Raw genomic sequence first — 22059 nt, 5'->3', positions numbered from 1 at the left:
ATTCCAAGATGCAATTCATAGCTGGAGCAATTATAAACGTCACTCCCAACTGGAGAACTTCCTATCTTATACTGGAAAGTCCTACCAAACTTGTGTACTCATCCTGCTGACCTGGTAGGGATTAGGGGCTCTTATAGTATTTCACACTCCTGTATCTGCCCTGTGCCTTCTGCATGTGAAGCGTTGGCACAAGGAACAAACACGGCAAGGGTGCTCCCAGAGCCACTGGGAAGTGTCTGGCTGCACAAGGGCTTCTCTAGTTACTCTCACATGACAACACCTTGCAACGTGCTGAGTACAGGATTATCTTTATAACCATTTTCCAGAGGAGAAACTGAGGCACTTGGCTTGAAGGTATTTAGGTCCCTAGGGAAGTCCCTCTAGCTGCTCTATTCTCACAGAATCTGCATGACTTCTGGTTTTCATCTTTACCTGCCTAAAATAACCCAGTGAATTTAAATGATATCTTCAAGGTTTCACAAATTGACAGGCAAATGAGGAAGACAAATTCTTGCCCCTCAGGTTACCAGATTAGCCCTTAAGCATAGCAGGTAAGGCAGCATGAAATCTCCAACAGCAATCTGCCCTTGCCTTCCTGAGTAAAAGGTGGTGTGGCGGGGAAGGATACACAGGGGTCTCACAGGCAAGTGGGTGCCTGGGGCAGCTATGGCAGGGGGATTAATCTGGGGTGGCACGTGTGGCCCAGCATGGGTTGGAGTTAGGGTGTTCAGGAGCAGCACCAGCACAGTGGCTGGTGCACAGGGCAGCCCAATCCAGTGGCTTTCTTCTCCCTTTTATTCTGTGATGGAGAGGAAGATCTGTTTTCCTCTGGGTGGCTGGGGACAGGGGCAATTTCAAGCATCATCTTTTTGACCCAAATTCTGCCTTTTAGAGAGCATTATGGAGACTGTCTGCAGCCCACCCATGTCTCTCAGGCCATGTTGCTTTTCCCTCTCTCCTTGCATAGACCCAGCCATACTGCTGGAAAGTTTGCCAGGGGAGAGGAAGGGCTGATACAACTTGCAGACTTTTTTTTAATCTTGATCTGTGTGAATTTCTTAACTGATGCACTCTGAGGCAAAGATGAGGAGATATTTATATCTCCCTTATCAATGAGAATTATCAGGATCTTAAAATACCATGTAGAAGTGCTGTAACAATGAATGTTACACTGGCAGTAACTCTTTAAAGGTTTTTCATGTAAATAAAGACTGTCTCCACGAAGATTTCCATACATAATATTACACAGTAATCATAAGTTTAAAAGTTATTACAAACAAAATAAAATACAACATGTCAAAATGGATTTGGGCTATGTGACCACTCAAAGCTTATTAAAATGACAAACTTGAAGAAGCTGGAATGCTTAAAAGTAAGCACTTGTTCATGTGCTAGTTTGATTTAAAGAAGACTCCAGAGGCTTTCTTGAATTATATATTATTACATATTATATTCTCATGAATTATTCCCCAGACTTCAATGCCGGCCAAAATATGGCCACCACTAGGCCCCAGGTCCCTCCCTCTGTGTCATCTGGCTTTTCACAGAAGATTCAAACCTGACAATCCTTCCTCTCACATCCATACTCTTGGCAACTCCTTATTTTCCATGGGGAATTCAAGGGCCTTTATCTTCACTCACACTTAAAAAGATATGTGGGTTGAAATGCTTTAACACTTCTACTAATGCAGCAGTTTCTTGGTATGTAGCATAAACTGAGGGCCTTTTGGCTTGAAGATGAGCAGTGCCTGAGCAGGTGCCCCACTGCCCAGCCCCATCACAGCACCGTGCCACCCCTGCTGGGGGAATTGGTGATGTCCAAGTGAGCAGTGCCTGCTGTGGGAATGGACGTCGAACAGGAGGGACAGCCAGTGCAGGAATGGAAGCTACAAAGAAGGGTTTTGGTCATCCTTCACCATAAAGCCCATGAACTCAGTCTGGCTCGAGGAATGTGCAGGGGTCTGGTCAGTTTTTAGACTAGTTGAAGTGAGTCTGCTGTGAGTAAAAGTTTTAGCAGTTCATCCAGCAGGACAACTTTGCACATCAGGTTGCTGTGATTTAAGTGACATCCTTTTTATCACAATGACATTGAACCAACCTGAAAAATGTTTCAAGATACTAAATCCTTCAAGCTTGATATTTGGAATGGTGTCCTCTTTCAAAATTGGAATTTTCCCATCACTGATGACATCTTTGTATTATGGAGTCCCTTATCTTTCATTCTAATAATATTGCACAGACCTGTCTTTGTGACACACTGAAGACCTGTGATAAAGTGACGCAGTGAATTTTCTCCCTGGGATATAAGAAAGAGATGTCTCCTAGACAGGTTCTGTTCTTTATTTTTTTTTTCCTTCTTTTTTTCCCATAAATTCTATGAAATCCTGCTACAAAACAGGGAGACAATTCAAACCAGATAAACTTGTTATCAGATATCAGATATTTTAAAGACAGTAACAATATCACAGGTAGAAGGTGATCATAAAGGCATATCAAATATAATACTTATTTTTGAAGTGTCTAAATTTTTTTTCACGTTATTTATGTCTTCACTGCTTCAAATTGTTACCATCCAAACACTCTTCAGCCATTTCTCTGGAGGCTAACATTATGGTATGGGGAATGTATGTCAGTTTAACAGCACATTCTTTTAAAAATATCACCAGAACCAGGTAGGACCTGATCCACTGCCCATGGAAAATCAATTAAAGCCTTTCACTTCTAAATCTTCTGAGTTGGTTGGTCTCCTAGTAAATATTAGTAAAAGATAGGAAGATAAGTGATGCTTTCTTGAAAGCTTTGTACCATTCCCTGTGTACTCCCCATGTAAAACTGCTTGCTAAGTCAGTAGGTCTGCGTACACGTCTCACAAAAGACACACAAAGTAGGATGCTGTGTGGAGATAGAGAGCTCTAAAAATTCCTACAAGTACTATAAGAAACATACATTGACATCAAAGCAGTGCCTCTTGTGCATAATAATCAATTCAGACTGTGAAGAGAGAAGAGAGTACATTTTTAGTGTTAGTCCATTTTAAAATGTTTTTAGTTGGCAACACACCTGGGAAGATCACCCTGTATTACAGAACTTGCTGCAAACGCTCCAGACATATAATTTAATCACAATATCAAATAGCTTTTACTACAGTCCAGTTAACCTTTGTAAACTAAACAATTGCTTAGGGGACTTTCCTCACAAGGTGGACTTCTGGCAGTGGACATATAAACACACTTCGTGGGCTGAGTCTTTTTCCACAAACATACTTTAGTTTTGGAGCAGTTAAAAATAAGAGAGGGGAGGGCGGAAGGGTCAGCCACTTCCCAACATCTAAAATCTTTATCAGTACCAGCAACCCCTCGGCTGGTGTCAGTGATTTGTGGTATTGTTGTTTATCTGTGTATCACTCACTCGGATGCACTGTTTAGATCCAAAGGTCTTGAGACCATTTGCAATCTCTTCTAGGCTTGCTGTACCAGACAGGGCAGACATCTGGCTGTCAGTTATAATTGCATCCTGCACCAGAAGTTGTTTTTAAATACTCCTGATTCCCTTTGAACGCAGAGCTGTGATGCACAACAGTTTCAAGTCATTACTGCAAGAGGCAAAGTCAATCCATGACTTTAGCCGAGTTTGAAACAAGATTTATGAGAGACGGTGAGGAGGGGGGCCATTTTACAAAAGGGTGGCTGTTTGAGCCTGCTTGGGTTTTAATGATACAGCAGTTTCCTTTCCAGCCCATACAACTTATTCTTTGAACGCTGACAGAAATAGTCAGAAATATATTTGTGGTGTTGCCATGTTTACTGTTTCCTGTTGTCTATCTTTGGAAGTATTTTAACAGAAATTAGGACTTCACATAAAAACTCTACAGGCTCTGGGATGAAAGGATTTACTATCAGGTTTCCTTCTCACTCTGACTTGGTGGACTGTGATTTAAACCCTACAGACTCATGACAGGATATGATGCCAATTAAAAGCATGAAACCTAATTTTTTGACAGAATAATCACGTAATCCCCTTTCTATTATCTGGCTAAAGGATTATTGACAGCACCTTTATTTCTCAGCCCAAATCTTGGATTTATTAGGCTAACAAACTGCTCTTGTTTAAATTATACAGGCCAATGAATATTGTTGAATGTCCAGGCGCAGGACTGCATTCAATATTGTAAAGGGATGTTTTTCCCCTGGTAATTGTCACACTGGGTCAAGAATGCACAGAAATGTAAGTGGACAGCTGGTTTTGGTTGAAAGCAGAGTTCTGATTTGCTGTTTAATACCAAATCAATTATAAAGTAATTTAATAACAAATCTTATAAAATAAAACATTGCAGTGAAAAAATCAGCTGGAATTTCTTCCAAGATCTGAATTCAGTTTGCATGAAGTACATAGGAAGTTCAGCGAAAAAACGTTACTGGGGTACAGAAAAGAAAGAGGTTAAGTTCTGCCTGAGTCACCAGTCATGACTGCTTGAGCCCAATACATGATCTACATTGATTTGTCAAGGCAAGACTTTTAGTAAGATAGACCATGCTGATGCACTGCTGGAAGGGGACTATCCCTCTCTGTTTTGACCTCATCTGATGCCAGTGAAGAGCCCAGGGGCCAGCATTTGCCATTCAGTTCAGCCCCTGGTGAACTACTATCTATATTACATATGGGTTTTCCCTGGAAAAGTTTCACATTTACGTGCCTTTTGTGCAGCAGTGTCTGAAATGAGGAGGAATTGCTCTCTCTCTGTCACATACATGCTCACATAAACTGGAGCCTGCAATTTCCCTAATCACTAAAATCCCTTCTCCCCACGTGTAAGTTGTTAACCTTCATTACATCCCTAGGGAGACATACACTAAGCAGAGGCCTGTTAAAATGAAAATAACCATCCCTCCAAATTGCCAAATCATCATATTAAAAAGTCCCCTTCTTATAAAGCAAGGTTCATCATTTGCAGTGCCAAGCTAATTCCTGCTCAGAGTTGAATGTAATTACTTCTGCTATATGATTTTATTTTTGAAAATACTTCATTGGCTTCTGCAGCAATACAACAGTACCTACTGTGTTAAATCTTCTTAAAGTTGCATTTTTTAAAATGGAGATACACCTTACAGTTATTAGAAAATTCATATGGAGACTGCTTTCACATGTATACATACATTATTTTCTTTGAGCTTCAAGGTTAATTTTTACCCTGTGTGTTTTCCAGATGCACATAGGATTTTCCTCTCATTTCCTGTCTCGTTCCTAATCTAAAATCTATTGCCATTTCATAATAATTAAAAAAAGAGCAGGGCTGTTGAGTGAGCAGAGGAACTCCAGTGCTGAGGCGGGTGTGTTAGCTGTTCTGAACCACCATTTTCTCGCTGTTGCATGTGGGCTGCAAAATGGTGGTTCTATGATTTTGATGAACAGGGACCTGCATTACACTCATCGTGCACGCTCGCCGTGCGGTCATGAAAAATGCCCTCACCCTGGCTAAAAAAAGGCCATCTTCTCTCTCCAGTGCTTGCCTTTGTGCCTGATTCCCTGTGCTTTCACAGCCCTCGGTCGCCTCAGGACTGCTCGTAATTCCTCTGCGAGATCTACAAAGCCACTAAATGCTAATTTCTAATTTAAAGTTTCTCAGGAGTAGCCACAGTGCTTGTGTGCATGACATACAACCCCAAATGGTAAGAGGACAAAATCACAGTAATTTTGTGTCTTGTGTGTTTATTAATAGAGGACCAAATGTCACACAGGCAGCAGTCGCAGGACCAGTTTGTAAGGAGAATGAATGTTTTTCTCGTGAATAAATGGTCCCTCCAGATCAAGGTTGAGGTCATTGGCAAGATCTAGGCATAAGCTCATTCTAAAGCTATGTGCACATGCGAATAAAAGAATTAATACTTGACTGTCAGTATTGGTCTTTCATAAGAGTTGTGTTCAGCCTAATTTTTTTTTCTTAAAAAAAAGTTGGATACAAACAGTCTATTCCACATTTCAGTGTAAATATGTTGCTGGCAAAATAGCAGCCAAAGCAGACAGTGACCTTGGCTACCACTAGCTAGCTATCAGAGAGCCTCAAAGAAGAGGGTTGTGAAAATGCTAACGAAATGGAAATTGTGTGTGATTACCCATAGCAGGATGAGCATCCTCTTTTGCCTGGAAAGAAATAATTTCCTTTTACCAAGGTATGCAGCCGCTGTAGCACGTAAGAGAAGCAGCTTCACAGCATGCTGCTAACCACGGATGATACACAAATACGCTTGCCATAGACAATCTATGTGTACTTTCTCCCCAGATAAAATAGATTCATGGCAACGGTATTTATAGTCCGCACAACAATATTATTTTTCTCTCTTTGGTTTGCAAGGGTTGTAAATAGAAAAAAGAAATGACTAAGCTATTAAATCTAGGAATAACAAGGCTCTTAAAGCCAGGTTTATTGTAGCGGGGTAGGTAAAAGCTTTACGTTTTTTGATCTGCGGGTGTTAAATATCCTGTCTGCGCCAGGATCCCGGCTCGGCTGTTATTTATCTGCGGATCTTTGGGAAAAAGGAGCGGGCAGATGTCCCTAAACTGCGGGCACCACCTGGCGGCGGCGCGGCGGGCAGGGAGCGGGGCTGGCCGGGCGCGGCTCCGCAGCCCCCGCACGGCCGGAGGGGGGCTCCTCTTCGGAGGAAAATGAAATGAAACGGTCCCCAGTGTTTTGATTTTACTGACTTGTAAGCGCTCAAGCCAAGTGTTATCCAATTTTCCCCATACAATCTGTTTGGAGAGCTAGCAGTGCATTTCAAAATGGCTTATTTTGATGACATGGTCATAATTCTAAATAATTTGATTTCCAAATATACACATCATATGGTGGCCTTGCCAGAAAATCGTTCTATTGAAAGACTTCTGTCTTAAGATTTAAACTAAATAAAGGAGAAACGATTACATGATCCAAGCACCTTTCTAGGGGAAGGGAGTGGGCTGCGATGTGTTTGCTGGGGAAAATAAAACTAAACAAAGAAAATATTTTCCAAACCCAAAAGCTTCTTTCTGAGGGTCATGAACTGGAGACATTGCGGGTACTGTCAAAAATCTAAAGAGGAAATGAAAAATAGCACTTGCTCCTTTTGAATGCACGTGTGTGTTTTCTTTTCTTGATGGCTGGAGGAGCCTGCATTCTAACGAGGTTTCACAGTGCACTAGAAAATGCAGAAATATGGCATAATCCCTTGGTTCCTTCAAATCAAAAATCAGAGAGTGTGTTTTACATACAAGAAGTCTGTGTGTGTGTACCAGGCTGTATCTGCAAACCAGAACTTCCATGTATATATATGGTATGTATGGTGGAATTTAAATCTTCAGTCTCCAATAAAATTGTATTCTGTAATAAAACTGCTGCACCTTGACTCCAGACTACACTCAGTCCCAAATTAAACACCCCATTTACTCTACTGTAACAAGCAGAAAGGTTTGCTGCAGTGAACACTATTACAGACAGCGAAGGCATATTATCATTCTCTTTACCTTTTGTACATATGACAGCAACACCTAAACAGCCCCTGTGAGTCATATTTTTCTCTAGTTCCTGGCTTCTCTTACAAGAAAGAATGGATGAAGGGAAAAGGTGGATTGAAACATGATACTTAATTTCACATCGCTCCCTTAATTATTTAGCAAAACGGACAGACAGCTCCAGACATTTAAAAGCAAGCAGGTAGCATATTTTACTACAAAATGTCTTCCTGGATTTCATGAATAACTCAGTGTCATAAACAGAAACAGCTGGCATGCTGAAGGCTGTGTAGATTTCTTTATGCATTATATATAATGTAAATGCTTCCCACATAATGCACATGAACTATCTGCTCCATATCAATGTTTGTAACCCACAAATACCATAAGTAATATACCAGGGATATAAAATTAGGGGACTTAAACTTGTTAATCCAGTTTATATGTTTAAATGCCATTGTTTAGTGGCCATTTATGTATTGTTTAAAGGTCTAACTATTTCAGATGCATACTGTTCTTGGGTGCTAATTTTCCTATCTTTCTCTAGGAAAGCCATTACAGAATTTGGATGTTTTTGTTGTGGTTACTAAATTAGAACTGGGAGCTCACTGAGGGTAACAGGAGGCGGGAGAGGCTGTTGGTGCTGCTTTGTCACGCCAAGCGTGGCGCAGGGGATTCCTGGACGCTGTTCCTGGGGCTGGGCTGAGCCTTTCAGCTGTACTCGGAGGGGAGATTCCCTCTAGCGGACCGAGGGGGAATTTGATTCCCCTTTTCGTGCCCCATCCTGGTCTTCATTTATTAAATAAAAGGTACCTTCTCTAAGGATATTCTCGGCTATTAACCTTCACGCATGAGACAGGAGCTGAAAGTTAATAAAGAAAGTATTTCTAATCAACTGTGGTGATGTGAGGCACGGAGCAGTCATAGGAGTAAGCCAAGAATGTGGATCCCCAGGCCTCTCACAGCTGAGGATAATCTGAAAAGAGTTACAAGCTTGAAGTTTTTTTAGATCAGATGTCTAAAGTGAACAAGGAGGGCTGAATTCCCAGACATCTGATCTAAACCCTTTGAGTCTTGGGAATTTTGACGCCGGATGCAGGTTCCAGCTCTGCAGATGATCCTTATCTTTAACAGGACAAACTCTAACAACCACACATAGATTTGTTGCCATTGCAAAGGACCCAAAACCAGAAGTTGGCTCTCTGCCTGTAGTTTCGGGGGAATCAATTCGTTGAGCACAAGTAGTCTGAGTTTGGCTCACCTCTGTTTAAAAGGGGAGTAGCCTAGGAAAAAGAAACAGGCCAGGAAAGATGCAGAATAAAGGATTTGACTGAATTTTAAGTTTTCCTGGGCCCATGCAGGGCCTCGTTCATAGCATTGCTGGGCTAGAGACTCTATTAACATCTACTGTAAGTTTTGTTCTGAGGGATCAGGTTTCTGGAGCCTGAGACCAGTTATGATACATCAGAGAAAGCCTCATAATAGGAAGCTTTATTGCCTTTTGCTAAGTGAGCCAAAGTCAGGGGCTTTCCCTTGTAAGCATAAGGCTGGGAATGGGGGGAAGGGGAAAGGGGGAAGGGGGTGGGAGGTATTTTTTTCTTTTTGCCTGATGTGTTTCATCCTTCCCCACCTCCAACATCAAAGTGTTTGCTAGGGCAAGTCAGCCCTGTGATTCTGGAGCTGTGTATTTCCCCTCTCCCAGTAGTTTCCATGCCCATTTCCTATGCCCCAGCTGCCAGAGCACTAACTCTCTGCTACTTTAATCACTCCATTAATCAAGCCTTTGCAGTGATCAGCACACTAGCTCTCACTGCCACAAGGAAGCCTGTTACTTCTTCAGGACACATAATCTCCCACTAGCCCTCCAAGGATTTTTACTCAACTGAGCCATATTGATCCACCAGCTAAAAAGGGTATTTCACTCCACTTTGAATTAGCTGTGTTTTTAACATAATGTAGCTCACAAAAGGCACAACTGAAGAATAATTCTTGTATTGAGGGCACTATGAAGGTGAAAAGACACAGCCATTTCATAGCTAAGCTTCACAGACACTGTGATTTCATTAAACAAACACTGCCATCAAATCAAAGATCAGCAGATACAAACAAGTCGTTTCTGCTGGCTCCTAGAGAGCCATGATTGCATCCCCACAGGCACGGGGGACTGTCATATAAAGCCATGTGTACAGACAGTCTCCAGTCCAGTCAGAGCGGTTTATTAACTACTATTTTGTACTGGGTAGTGCCAAAAGATTGCAGATCCTATTATGCTAGGAGACTTTGAAAAATTTAAAATGTAGCCATAAAACAAAAGATCACGGTAAAGCCATACACAGAGCAACAATAAATTACATGAAAACTTAGTAACTTTCAGTGGCCTCTTACACTTCTGACTTTTGCAAGGGGAGCAGCGTAGTATTTGAAAACTATTTTGCAGTGCCTTTTGGAGAGCAAAGACTGGGCACTCTGCTGACTTGCAGGATGAGGATGTCATTTCCAAAGGTTAAGGGGAAGCAGGGAGATTCCTGTGTGTTCAGGGAAGGTGCAGCTCCTGCTTGGTGCAAGGTGGGGCAAGGCTTGTCCTCCGGTAGCTCTGACTGGCTTTGTTAGGAAACCTGTCTTTCCACACATCTGTCCTCCAACATGCCTCGCCTTTTCCTGAGCCATCCATTTCTGAAGCCAGGAAAATCAGGAAAAAGGAAGGAAGAAAAAAATCCCAAACCTCAGAGCTACACTAGAAAATACTCTCATCACTACCACCATCACTCCAGCAATATGTGAGAGAGAAGGCAAAGGGGTGGGATGTGAAAACATTTGCAGCAGAGAAGAATTGAGATTGGAGTTTGAGAATCCTAGCCTGCTGAGAAGGACAAAATCCTTCCAGTTGTGCCAAAAGATCTGGCAAAGAGCAGATTCTGAAGGAGTGGAGACAGAAAGCAGTGGAAGTGAGAGCAGTCTGCTTGCCAATGGCAATGGGGGGCACATAAAACAGGCACATTGACATTTGACAGCTTTGAGTCTTCAGACATAAGCACATTTTAAAATTGTCAAAGTCCAATTTATGTAGTCGTTAATTCCCTTCCCAAATCCAGACCTGAATTCTTCAGCATGGGCCAGAACTGAGCAAAGCACTTGTCTCACATGAATGCACACAGACACGTGGGTGCACAAGCACACACACCCTTGGGGTGGACACCTGCACAGAGATCGGCAGCAAATGGAAGTGATACACCTCGAGCAGCTCCCGAGTACAAACACTGATGCTGCACAATCAGAACAAAAGTCTTGCAGAATCATTTCACTGAAATATTTACTTTTCTCTCTGCTGGGATTGCATGTTTAAGCTTTCCTTTCTGTATATTTATGCTCGTTTTCCGGTTTAAGTTCTCTAGCTCTTGTTTTGTAAATGTGCATCAAATCCAAATGACATGTTTGCATGTGTATACTCAATGAATAACACAAATTATTTATCCCTTGGGATAAAGGACTTGAAAATGCAGATGGTCTTGATACAGTCTGATAAGAATGTAAACAGGAAAATATCTTTGTTGACTTATTTCTTAGTAATCAGTAATAATTAGTTATTGTCTAGAGATTCATTATATTATTTCATAAACCTTGAAACAAACAATAGCTAAATGAAATCAACTTTGATTTTCTTAGGATTCTTAAAGATAACATCAGATAACTTCCTCAGCAAAACAACAAAAACTCCATTTTCCATTGTTGTGTTGGTCTACGTCAAATTTAAAGGCAAAAATCAAGATAACGAAAAGCATCACAGAATTTTATCTTGCCCCTCACTTCTGTGGTTTTGCAACCAGGCTATTTAATTTTCTTTTTTCAAGTTGCATACTTCAAATTACCACCCTTATTAGATGTCAAAATTAAATCTGTTGTGTGGTTTTAGCTCTGAAATTATTTCTCTTTCTCACCACTTTTTGACCAATTATTTCCACATTCTGCTTCCCCATTTCAGCTGAGGAAACAAACCAAAATCTTTCCCTCTGTTACTGTTCCATAGGCTGTTTAGATTTCAGACAGTCAGATCTATCTCTTGTAATGACTTAGAAATTTTTCAGGAATGTTTCAATTAGTGGATTAATATTGGCAGGAATCTAATAGCTGTATTTGGCTTTAGTAACACTTTGTTGTATAATGCCAATCTTTTCCCTGACTTCCAGTGTCAGCTAATCACAAAGTTACTCTGAGAGTTGGCAGACACGGCTGTCCTCAGGTCAGGGCAAATCAAATGCAAAAATGATCCCAGGGAGAAAATGCAAAAGGATGTGAGCATGGCTGAAAAAGTGACAACATCCAAGGAATGTTTTTCTTTCAGCTCTTTTTGCAGAGCTGTGAATTTGCACTGTCACAGACTCTGCTGTTACTCCTACCTTGACAGCACACATTAAGCAAGAATGGCTGAACCAACTGGTCAAGTGCAATGATGGCTCACTATTTTAAGGTTGTTGTTGTTGTTAATATTATTAATTATTAATTTTGGTACAATTTCAGAAATACCAAGAATGTGTTTTTATTTTTCCACATGTAAGTCATGTAGCTCTTAGGCTAATGCAGATGTTGGTGTGCATTAAAATAAAATAGAAGGGAAATTCTATTTCCCTTGGACAGTCAACTATCTAATGCAGACAAAAGATATCTGCATATCTGTGTGGATAATAGGTGACTTCAAGTCAGGGCAGCTGGGGTTTTCTGAGACAGGGATACAAGCCTGATTGAAAAAAAAGATATTTTCTATTACATCTACATTGTGTGAGTTATTAGGGAGTTTGCTATGTTGTTGCTCCACAGCATAACTACCAATAGCCAGAAACTGTGCAGTTAGCATTACAGATTCATTTAATATAAATTAAAATAATCTCTGTGTATGTCCACTTTAATATAGGAATAATCAAATTAGCACCCTGCTGGAAAAGCTTAACTAATACAGAATAAAAATAAGTGAAGTTGTTGAAAATAAAACACACTACATGTTGACATGGGTTGGTATTGAAAACCAACTATATATGAAACTGTACTATTAAGCTACAAGAACTGCTCATACCTAAGTAGTGTTTGACCTCGTGATGGAGTACCAGCACAACTGTGTAGGCTGGTGCTTTAGAGGGACCAGTGTTTGCCTCAGTCACTGACAGCAGTTTGGGAATTCAAAAATAATGAGAGGAATGTCTCAGTCAGGTCCACAAACTAAAATGTCACAGAGGGTGGAGAAATCTTCACCTAAGAATGGTCTGATGTAAGAAAATGTACTCTACAGGGTGAAATCACTGTGAGGTTGTCCTTTTCTGACAGGTTTTATAGGAGACTGACCACATCCTGGGGAGAAATTGTGGGACTCACGCAGAAAGACACAACATACCCCGCTGGACTCCACCAGTCCCCAGCAAACAGCTTCCATGAAGGTACCTGCTTCCTAGCTGGTTCTGCTGATAGAATAGGGCCCAGGAGTACACGTTCACTCAGGGCAAAATTCAATTTACCTGCATACTGCCTAGTAAATACTACCAAACTGGGATGGCATCACTGACCGGCTGGAATCTGTAAGCTCAGCACCTGGGGATAACTACTGGGGTGCATTATCTATAAAAACACAACATTACTTGGGTGAATAGGCACACACTTATCCTCCTTTCACATAAAATTGATTTTAAAATATCATACGAAAAAAGAAAGGATCATATCCCCATATTATAGGTATTTCTTCCTAATCTTTCCAGTGTTTCTTTAGAACTCAAGTACGTGAGTGAGGAAAAGCTGAAAATACACCATCTTCAATCTCTAGCCCAATCAGCCATGGATTCCATCCAACACCTTTGTCTGTCTTATTCTTTCAGCTTTTTAAGTGGGAGTAATATTAATTCACCTTTGTAAAGTGCTATGAATTCTTTAGATGGAAAAAGTGCTGCGTATGTTGAACCCTGAACTCAATTTTGGCCGGTAAGTGAAGAAATTGATTTTGAGCCTATATTTATTTGCAGTTTTAAATTGCACTAACTTCCTTAGAATTACTCCAAGTGCACAAATGTGTAATTGGCAGCAGAATTCATCCCATACGTTCTTATAGACCATTTGTCTAGCCTCTGAACTACAGCAGGCAAGCAGACATCAGAATCTGGCTCTTTGTATTTTAAATTGCTTTCTAAAACCAATAAAATCAGCTTCACTTTTATAGGTTTTTTTTAACAAACTGCTAGAACCTAACTTTTTTTTTCTTTTTAATATGCAGTGCAGAAATTTAACCATGTTACAATAGAATATAGTAAGGGCCAAATTCTACCCTCCATTATTTGAGTAGTTAGATAATATCAATTAGTTGGTATCAGAACTGCTTCTTTAGGTTTATCTTCTTCATCTGTTGCAGTACAGGTGTGAAATATATTTATTTCATTTTGCAGTAGCTGAGTTTTGTGTAATGGCTACTACAAGAAGTATTGAATTTTTATCTTTTAATAAATAATATTTATAGATTTAGAAAAAATCATTAGATATGAATTATAGCTACTGTAATCATTATAAATACATTAACAACAAGTGGTCAAGCCAAATTAGAAAAGCTCTATTAAAAATTAAATAAAAAGATCTATTGAGCAAACAGATGTCTCTTCACAGCAGACATATCCCCACAGTTATTGACTGAAGCACTTCTAAGTATAAGAAATGACCAACCATGACAAAACACTACTAAAATAATGCTCCCTAAAATACAACTTGCAGTGTTTCCTTGCTTAGGCATGATCAGGAAGGTAATTAACAGATTTGTGTGTAATATTCTCAGAAATCCACTGGCTTCTATATGGAGATCTAAATTATATGCTTAGAAATTATTAAAGAGTTCAGGGAGAAAATCTTTAAAAGAACTATCATCCAAGATGACTGTACTTTAAAGGCGACCATCTCTCTGTTGAGGTCCTTTTCTTACTTTCTGCAGATAAAAGGTTCAAGAGAACAGTAGAGGAGAAAATTGCAGCAAATGGACTATGAACTTTAGCAAGGTAGAGCCCTCAATTCCAATTTGATTCAACTCAAATAGAGTGGCAAATGTGTAAAATCTGGTAGGATGGGGCCCTCAGCTGCTATTAGCTTGTTACAAGAACTTATTCAGCAAATAAGTATATGACATAAAACGTATAATCCTACAGTGTCAAAGTCCATGTTTAAAAAGTACTTAAAGAAGATTATACTTCAATTATTATGCTTCTTTGCTTTTACAGAGGGCTAAATCTGATGCTTTAGATTTAGCAGCAGGACTAACTTCCAGGCTAAACCAAAGCTAGTTTAAGGAATTGAAATGGCTCCAGTTCTTGATTTAAAACAGGTTTTTACTCTCAGTGATCTCTGGCAGTAAACACACATATTTTTCTTTTCAAGATGGTTTATGATCAGTGATTTCAGTTCACTCCACATTACTCTACCACATGTCCTGAACTGCTTGGGACAATCCCAGATTAGGAAGCACATTCATAGGTCTCACACAAAGACTACTTTATACAGAAATAACAAAATGTCCTAACATCTGTTCACAACCCATTTAGTAATAAGCTCATATACCTTGACACTTTCAAAGAAGGTCTTCCTAGAAATTACCATTATCTCTGGAAGACAAAGCAGCCAGGTGGGGTTTGCACATGCACTTTCTTTAAAACTAAATCTTATTATGACTGATGTTGTTACAGAGGCCATTAAATCCTGTCCTTGCTTCTAAGGTGGAACACCTTAGCTCAAAGTGAATGGCTCAGTTGTGTGGCAGATCTGAAGGGCAATGGTGAACACTCCCTGCCAACTTATGAGTCACAGAAAACCATTGTATCTTGTCACACAGGGAAGAGAGAGACATGACCAAGGGAAAAGGAAACCCATGGAGCCACCTCCATACTGTAGTCTCTGTACTGGTAGTCTTTTGAGAGACCATTAGTCTCCCAAGAAAGAAGCCATCTGGGGATGGTATGAGCTATTGACCTTTGACATTTACAGTTTCTATTTCAGACCAGAAGGAAGGCTCAGGCACTCAAAAGTTCAAGTGTCTTTTTTTTCTAAGTGATGACAATCACTCTTATAAAATGTCACTTATCCCTATTACCTTGCTGCTGTGACTCCTTCACAGACTCATAACATCAAATCCTCATCAGAAAGATGCCTGTTAGGCACCCAGATAACTACCATTCAAAATTTGGCCTATCTGGACAGTAACAGACTGTTCTTTAATGTGGGTCCTTGCTTTTTTAATACTGGAATGATAAAGTTGATTGCAGTTTTATTGCCCATTCCCTTTCCACAGATACCCTGATTTAATGTGAGGCAGTTGATTTATTATGAGACACAATGTGAATACTTGTTTTCACCTCCTTTCCTGACCCACACCCCATTTCCATGTGCTCTGGTTGAAAAGTTCTGCAGCATGTAAGTGCCATCATCAACACCTACGTCACTCAACCCTCTTTGTAAGGATACCTTTACACAGAGTGCTGAAGCCTACAACTTTTACAGTCCCAGCAACCAAAATTTATCAGGTCAATGCTATTTTGGCATATGTGCATGACTTAGAGTAATATTTTTCATTGTAGTAGAGATATGCTGGTATAAACAAGGGGCACAAAAATCCAGCAGTGTTTGGAGAGTTTAACAGTCAGAATGATTTCTAATTTTTAAGGCAATTTTTTTGAAGAAAGAGACGACACTGCAAGTAAAAGTAATAAAACCACCCACAAAATCATTCATTAAAACAACAATTGAAATGTACATATTAAGTGACACAATTGACACACATCTGGGTATTTAATATCTATTTATATTCTAGTGGGAAAAATGCTCACTGCTGCTGCCTGGCCCAATGCAGATTAAAGTAATGTTGCTGCTTCACTTAATGTTGTGTGGTAACTCTTATGTTCCATCTGAAAACACGTTAGAGATAAAAAAGAAATAATAACAGGAAAGAGAAATTACAGGGTATAATGCACAGAAGAGAGATGTTTTCAGCTGAGATTTGAAATCAGATTGAGAGTCAATGAGGTAGAGAGATAAAGAAAGGCTGTTCCAGATGGCGGGAGCTGCAGAGCAGAAGGCTGTCTTACCACCAATTAATTGAATGAAACCCACCCACCAGTTTCCCATCCTGACTCTTTTCCCAAACCATGTTAGGCTCAAACCTTGTGGTGTGAAACCACAAGAACTCAATGTGAAAAATTCCATGCTCTTGGCATGCTGTGGTGAGAAACTCCCATGTACAGATCCATCTGCAGCAAGGCCCTGCATTCAGACAAAACTTTTCTCTCCCAAGTGTCACAATTAAGTCCAACAGATGACTTTACAGGAGCCTGTCCCTGTCCAGTGGTGAACACCTCCATCCCCAGACCGCTTCACACATCTTGGGAGCTGCTGCTCATCCCTGAGGGTGCAGCCTCCTACAACAAGAGGGGTGCTGCTCTCTAGGCAGACAGCACATACACAGGGAGGCTGTTGTGGGTGTGCTGGGAGGTAGCTCATGTACAATATCACTGTGGTGAGCCCAAACCACCATATGGCACCTTATGGCACGGCTAGTTCAGCCTTCTACACAAGCAGAGGCACCCATGAGATGTGGAGTGCTAATACCAACATAAAGTAGCTCAGCACTCTGTTGGAGCCTAAAGGAAATTCCTCACATTCAGGCTGGGTACACACACCTCATACTAATATGCTTCTTCAGAGAACTCCTATACATCTGAAGTTTAATGCAACATAAAACCACCACTGTGATAATTGCCCTTGCACAGTGGAATTCACCCAAGTGAATGTAAATATTAATCACATGATGTAACAAGGGAAAGCCTGCATCAAACAGTTTTCTAAGCACATCTCACCAAACAAGGATAAATCCTGACCACTAAACTAAGAGTTCCTCTAACAGCATCAACAGCTCCCCCTGAGGAATACAGCTTTTCCCTGTCCTATGCAGCCCATCAGAACCAAGCTATTTCACAGAAGTGCAGGTTCAGAAGTCATGGCTGGCTCAGCCTGGTGCCTCTTAGTATAGAGGAGCTTTCTCTGATCTTACAGCACAAGGGGAGGAGAAGCAGTTTTTCAGACATTTGGATTTCAGGCAGCACAGGTCTTTCTAGGTTAAAAGTAAAACCTTCATTTTCATAGGTAAACCTACAGGTACCCCTTACAGGTGAGTGGTCAATTTGCAGGAAGAAGCATACCTGAACTATCAGAACATTGTACTCTCCTCAGCTTCAATTTATGGATAACTTTCTCTCCATGTCTGGAAGATCTGATTTTGCAGTATCTGATTTTAAAGCATAATCAAAATGTCTGTGTTTGTGTAAGCAATCAAAAACTTCTAGCTATATGCAAGTGATAGATACAAGCTGATGTAGTTATGGCTGCTTCCTCACTTGACAGCAGTTAAAAGTTTTGGGATGTATTTCCACTGAACAACAAAAAATCAGCAATGCTATCATGATCTTCAAGTTATTTTGGGGTAAAACTGGAATAATGCATGAGTGACTCGTCTCCCAAACACTGTAAATGTACATTCACAACACTATTTGATTTTATTCCTTTGCATAATTCTACTTATCACAAATCTGAAAAATTAGATAGAAACTATTAAAAAAGGGATGACAAAAATGCCATGTTAGACTTCCATTTATTTTATCATTAAAAAGATTTACAGTCTGTACTGATATCAGATTATAAAAATTAAGGCCCTCCATAAATTAAAAGGGCTTGCTCTTGCTGAGCTATAATAAGGGAGCTAATATGTCAGATTTGAAAGGTCTGAGAAGCAGAAAAACAAGCAATAATGAAAAGTGAGATCTTAAAAGCATGTAGAGATTTTAAAAGCGGACTTTTGTAGAATGCAATGAAATATTAGTAGGAAAAGCTAACTTGCCAAAATAACTACACTAATCCTCCTTTCATAATAGCCTTCATGGCAGAATCAGTAATAGTCTTTTTTTTTTCATTAAATAGGCTCTGATATAATGACATTGAATTCCACGCAAATATTCTACTTCTTTAGGAATAATTTATGGTAGCTTTACTGGAAAATTTTAGTTGGATCTTAAAAGGTTTTATGGCCTCAATTATAGCACTTTTACTCCTAATAATCAATATTGATTTTACCCTATCATTCTTTTAAAGTTTCTGTTGGTTTACAAAGAATCCAAATCTTGATGGAGTTGATAAAGTGGTATTTTCATTCTAAAATCATACTCTTTTATGTAATTATTCCAACCCCCAATAGTTTCTTCTGCTATACCACTAAAAATACCAAATCTTAGTTTGTTTGTTAGTAGGAAGCAAGTGTAGTGTAAGGCAGTAGGAGAGAGACAGCTGATTATCAGGACTGCTCTGTGCCCTGCAGTTGCACTCATCCCAGGTGCATTTTCCCCGTAGCACAGCCTGTTTCTCACCTGCACTTGCCACCTACGCTTCTGTTGCAATGCCCCGGAGAGAAACCCCAGGAAACATCACACACTGACCTACATGGAGCTTTCACTATACACTCCTCCTCGGAAACAGAGCCTTTTGAATCAGCTCTGGGCACTACAGGCAGAACAAGGCACCTGTCTGTCCCATCTGCTTCTCTGCTCAACCAGGCTTTCCCAGCTGAACAGCTCCCTCGGGCTGTGACACCAATGCCTCTGAATTGTGACTTCTCAAGTCACAACACACCCCCTTATCATCTCCTGCAGGCCATGCCACTTCCCTTGGTGTTAGCACTACAATGTGTGAAGTCTGAGTGCTGCCCCTACCCAGGCTTCTCCTGGCGACAGACAACAATGAGGTGCTGTCCCACAAGGTGTCCCAGCACTCACTGGTGCTGGAAGCAGTGGGGAAGGCTGTGATTCAGGCAGCTGCCTCTTTTCAGTCCCATGGGGCATAACTTCCTTGTTCTCTCCATTGAGCAAAACAATGAGGAATGGATGCACTTTGATTGGTTAGCCCCATGTTTTATTCTGCTTTAGACAGATAAACTTTGACTTTTTTCCCTGGAGAAGGGCGGTAGTTAAGTGACAACCTTGAAGGCTCCGTCTACCATGGGCACATTTGTTTATATTTTACCAGAAGTATCTCCAGTTCCCACTCAAAGTATAAGCCTCATTTTGTCCTTGCCTTTTCTCACATAATTAAATGGTGACACACATACATGGACATAGTTTAAATATTGACTTGTATTTTCAACTAGGAAGAACATGGAACAAACATGACAAGCATTATATGAAAGGAATAGCATACAGAAAATTTCTGTGACTGTTTCTATTGACTTATACACCTGCTTTGAAGGGGCTTCTACTGTGTCCTGCTCCCTTACACTGGGTTTATTTCAGCATCTTTGAAAATGAAAAGATCGCCTTTTGTTTCAGAATTAGTATTTGACTGATGAAAAGAATGAACCCCAGGGGCTGTCTTTTCCAATCAGGCACTGTACAAGCACTTGAGCTGACTATGTTTTGCAGAACATTGAAAACATGGCATGCCCAGGAAATGTTTGCCATCACATTAGTGATGCTGTAATGGGCACCACAAATCACCTGGACATTAATAGAATGAAATCACTTACTGCCTCTGAAAGCAGCTTTATTCTCAGTTGGTGTCCTGAAAGCACCATGTGTGCAGTCTAGAGTTTCTATCACAAAGGAGAAATTTTCAAATATCATATAAGACCTGTTTTACTTGCTGCTTTTGGGGTTTTTTAAAATCTCCACTGATTGTTTCTGATGGCAATCCCTTAAACACAACCAGTGTTGGGAAAAAACCCCATAAAAAATAAATTAGTTGTCTTACAAACTTTTAGTGATCTCTGATTTTTCTAAAAGCTGTAGCAGGACAGGATACACATGACTTCTAATGACTGCCCTTGCTCTCACTTAACTGCAATAACGCATCAAACGTGTTTCTTTATCCTGTTATTGCTGGTTTGTAATTTGATCATCAGACAGATTTGAATTCTCCCCAAGCTGTTCCAACGTGTCTGTAACAGAAGCAGAGGTACCTACGTGCACTTCCCAATTTGTTCAGAAAATAGAACAGCTTCAATGATCACAGTCCATGTGAAGCAGACAGCAGTGGTTAAATTAAATGTTGTGATCAAAGAAATGGGCTGTTAAAAATACCTGATTTCCTATTAGGGAAGACTTTTTAATTGTGCTTCTGGTTGAACTTTTTATGAGATAATTCAGGTAACAGTCCATTAGAAAGTGTATTTGATTTAGCCTGAGGAAGTTTGGGAGAAGAGAGAGTCCCTCCTGTCTGAGCAGTGGCTGCTCCCTGCCCCTGCCAGGGCAGCAGCTCTGGGCGGCAGAGCCAGCAGCGCCCACTCCTCTGGCTCCACACACACAGCCTGCATGGCTGCACTCTGAAATACATCTAGCTGGGAGCTGCAGGGACCTAAACCCCACTCTGCTTTCCTTGGTACAGGAGCAGTATCCTCTGCAGCTAAACTCAAGACATCCAAGGAGTCAAATCTCATACTGTCCATAAAATAAAATATCTGGCATCTCAAGCGTATCTTTCTGCTTTTAACTTTTTTTCCCTTTGTATTAATATAATGTTTGTTATAGCACATTTAAGAAAGCATCTAATTTCTCTAGTGCTACTCTAGCAATCAAACTGATAGCTGTAAACCAGATAAATAGGAGCTGTACACCACTGTTTCTCCTGGCCCATTTTTCATTTTTTGAAATAAACCCCCCAGAGTCTTCTTGCAGAATAAATTGAAGATAAAAAAAGTAATCTTTTGATATGGATAGTTTGAACATGTCAGATTTGTGAAGCATTTTCTTCAGCTAGCTTAGCACTCTGTCTTTTGAAAGACTTATAAGGCAAATCACAGCTGTCACAATTTTTAAAAGAGTAGTTGTGTAAGGTAAAATTAAGTATCTCTATTAAAAGTAGAGGATCTAGAAAGTAGGTTCTACTCTACTTGCTAATGCCTAGCAGCATTTCATTCTACAAGTCTTCCTTTCTTGAAGAAAGAAGAAGAAATCAGTGACAATAGTATCAGGAAACATGCCTAAATTTGGCTTTAACTCTGCTGGGTTTGGCAGTGAAGCTGTCCTCACAATCTAGGATGCAGCAAAGGCCTCTTGCTCTGTTCCCCTTGCTCCAAATAGGAGAGAAGAACCAAGTAATCCTGCACAGAGCTGAGCAGCAGGTTCTCTGCGTTCATTTTGAGCAGTCACTTTGCTTTTTTTGAATTACACTGTGAGACTTTTTGGCAGAGACAAAAAATAAGGAAACCTGTTTTCCTTTCTCATCCCTAATTCCTCGGCAAAGCTAATGACTGAATGTATTTTTTCAATATGTTTCTAAGCAAAGTATCAAATTTAAGCATTGCAGAAGGGAGTATTTTTGTACACAATTCTAATTCATGGTAAGACGCAGGAACTTAATTACTTTTTGCTCTTGGAAAGCTGGTCATATCTGGATCTGAAATAATAGATCTGAGATTATTGAAGTTAATAATTCTCAGTATTGTATGAGATTTTTATTTGCCATGTAGTGCTTCAATAGTTCAGACAAATACGTGGCATCATTTCACCACTGATGAAGTGATCACCCTCTTCTTGT

The 22059-nt window shown here is 40.2% G+C and overlaps 1 long non-coding RNA gene across 3 annotated transcripts in view; it reads right to left on the bottom strand.

The window, feature by feature from the left end:
• LOC146434614 (uncharacterized) overlaps positions 1–22059 on the bottom strand; it is a 265691-nt gene that overhangs the window by 26213 nt on the left and 217419 nt on the right. Inside the window, exon 4 of one of the 3 annotated variants that reach the window (XR_014853458.1) lies at positions 10520–10678. The exons of the other annotated variants lie outside the window; for them this stretch is intronic. This is a non-coding gene — a long non-coding RNA (uncharacterized LOC146434614). Of the gene's footprint in view, positions 1–10519; positions 10679–22059 lie in introns of those variants that run through there. 3 annotated transcript variants of the gene reach the window in all.

This window comes from Lichenostomus cassidix, chromosome 7 (assembly GCF_008360975.1).
Source record: "Lichenostomus cassidix isolate B80296 chromosome 7, HeHo_3.0, whole genome shotgun sequence".
NCBI lineage: Eukaryota > Metazoa > Chordata > Aves > Passeriformes > Meliphagidae > Lichenostomus > Lichenostomus cassidix.
This window is presented reverse-complemented; position numbering and strand designations above follow the sequence as displayed.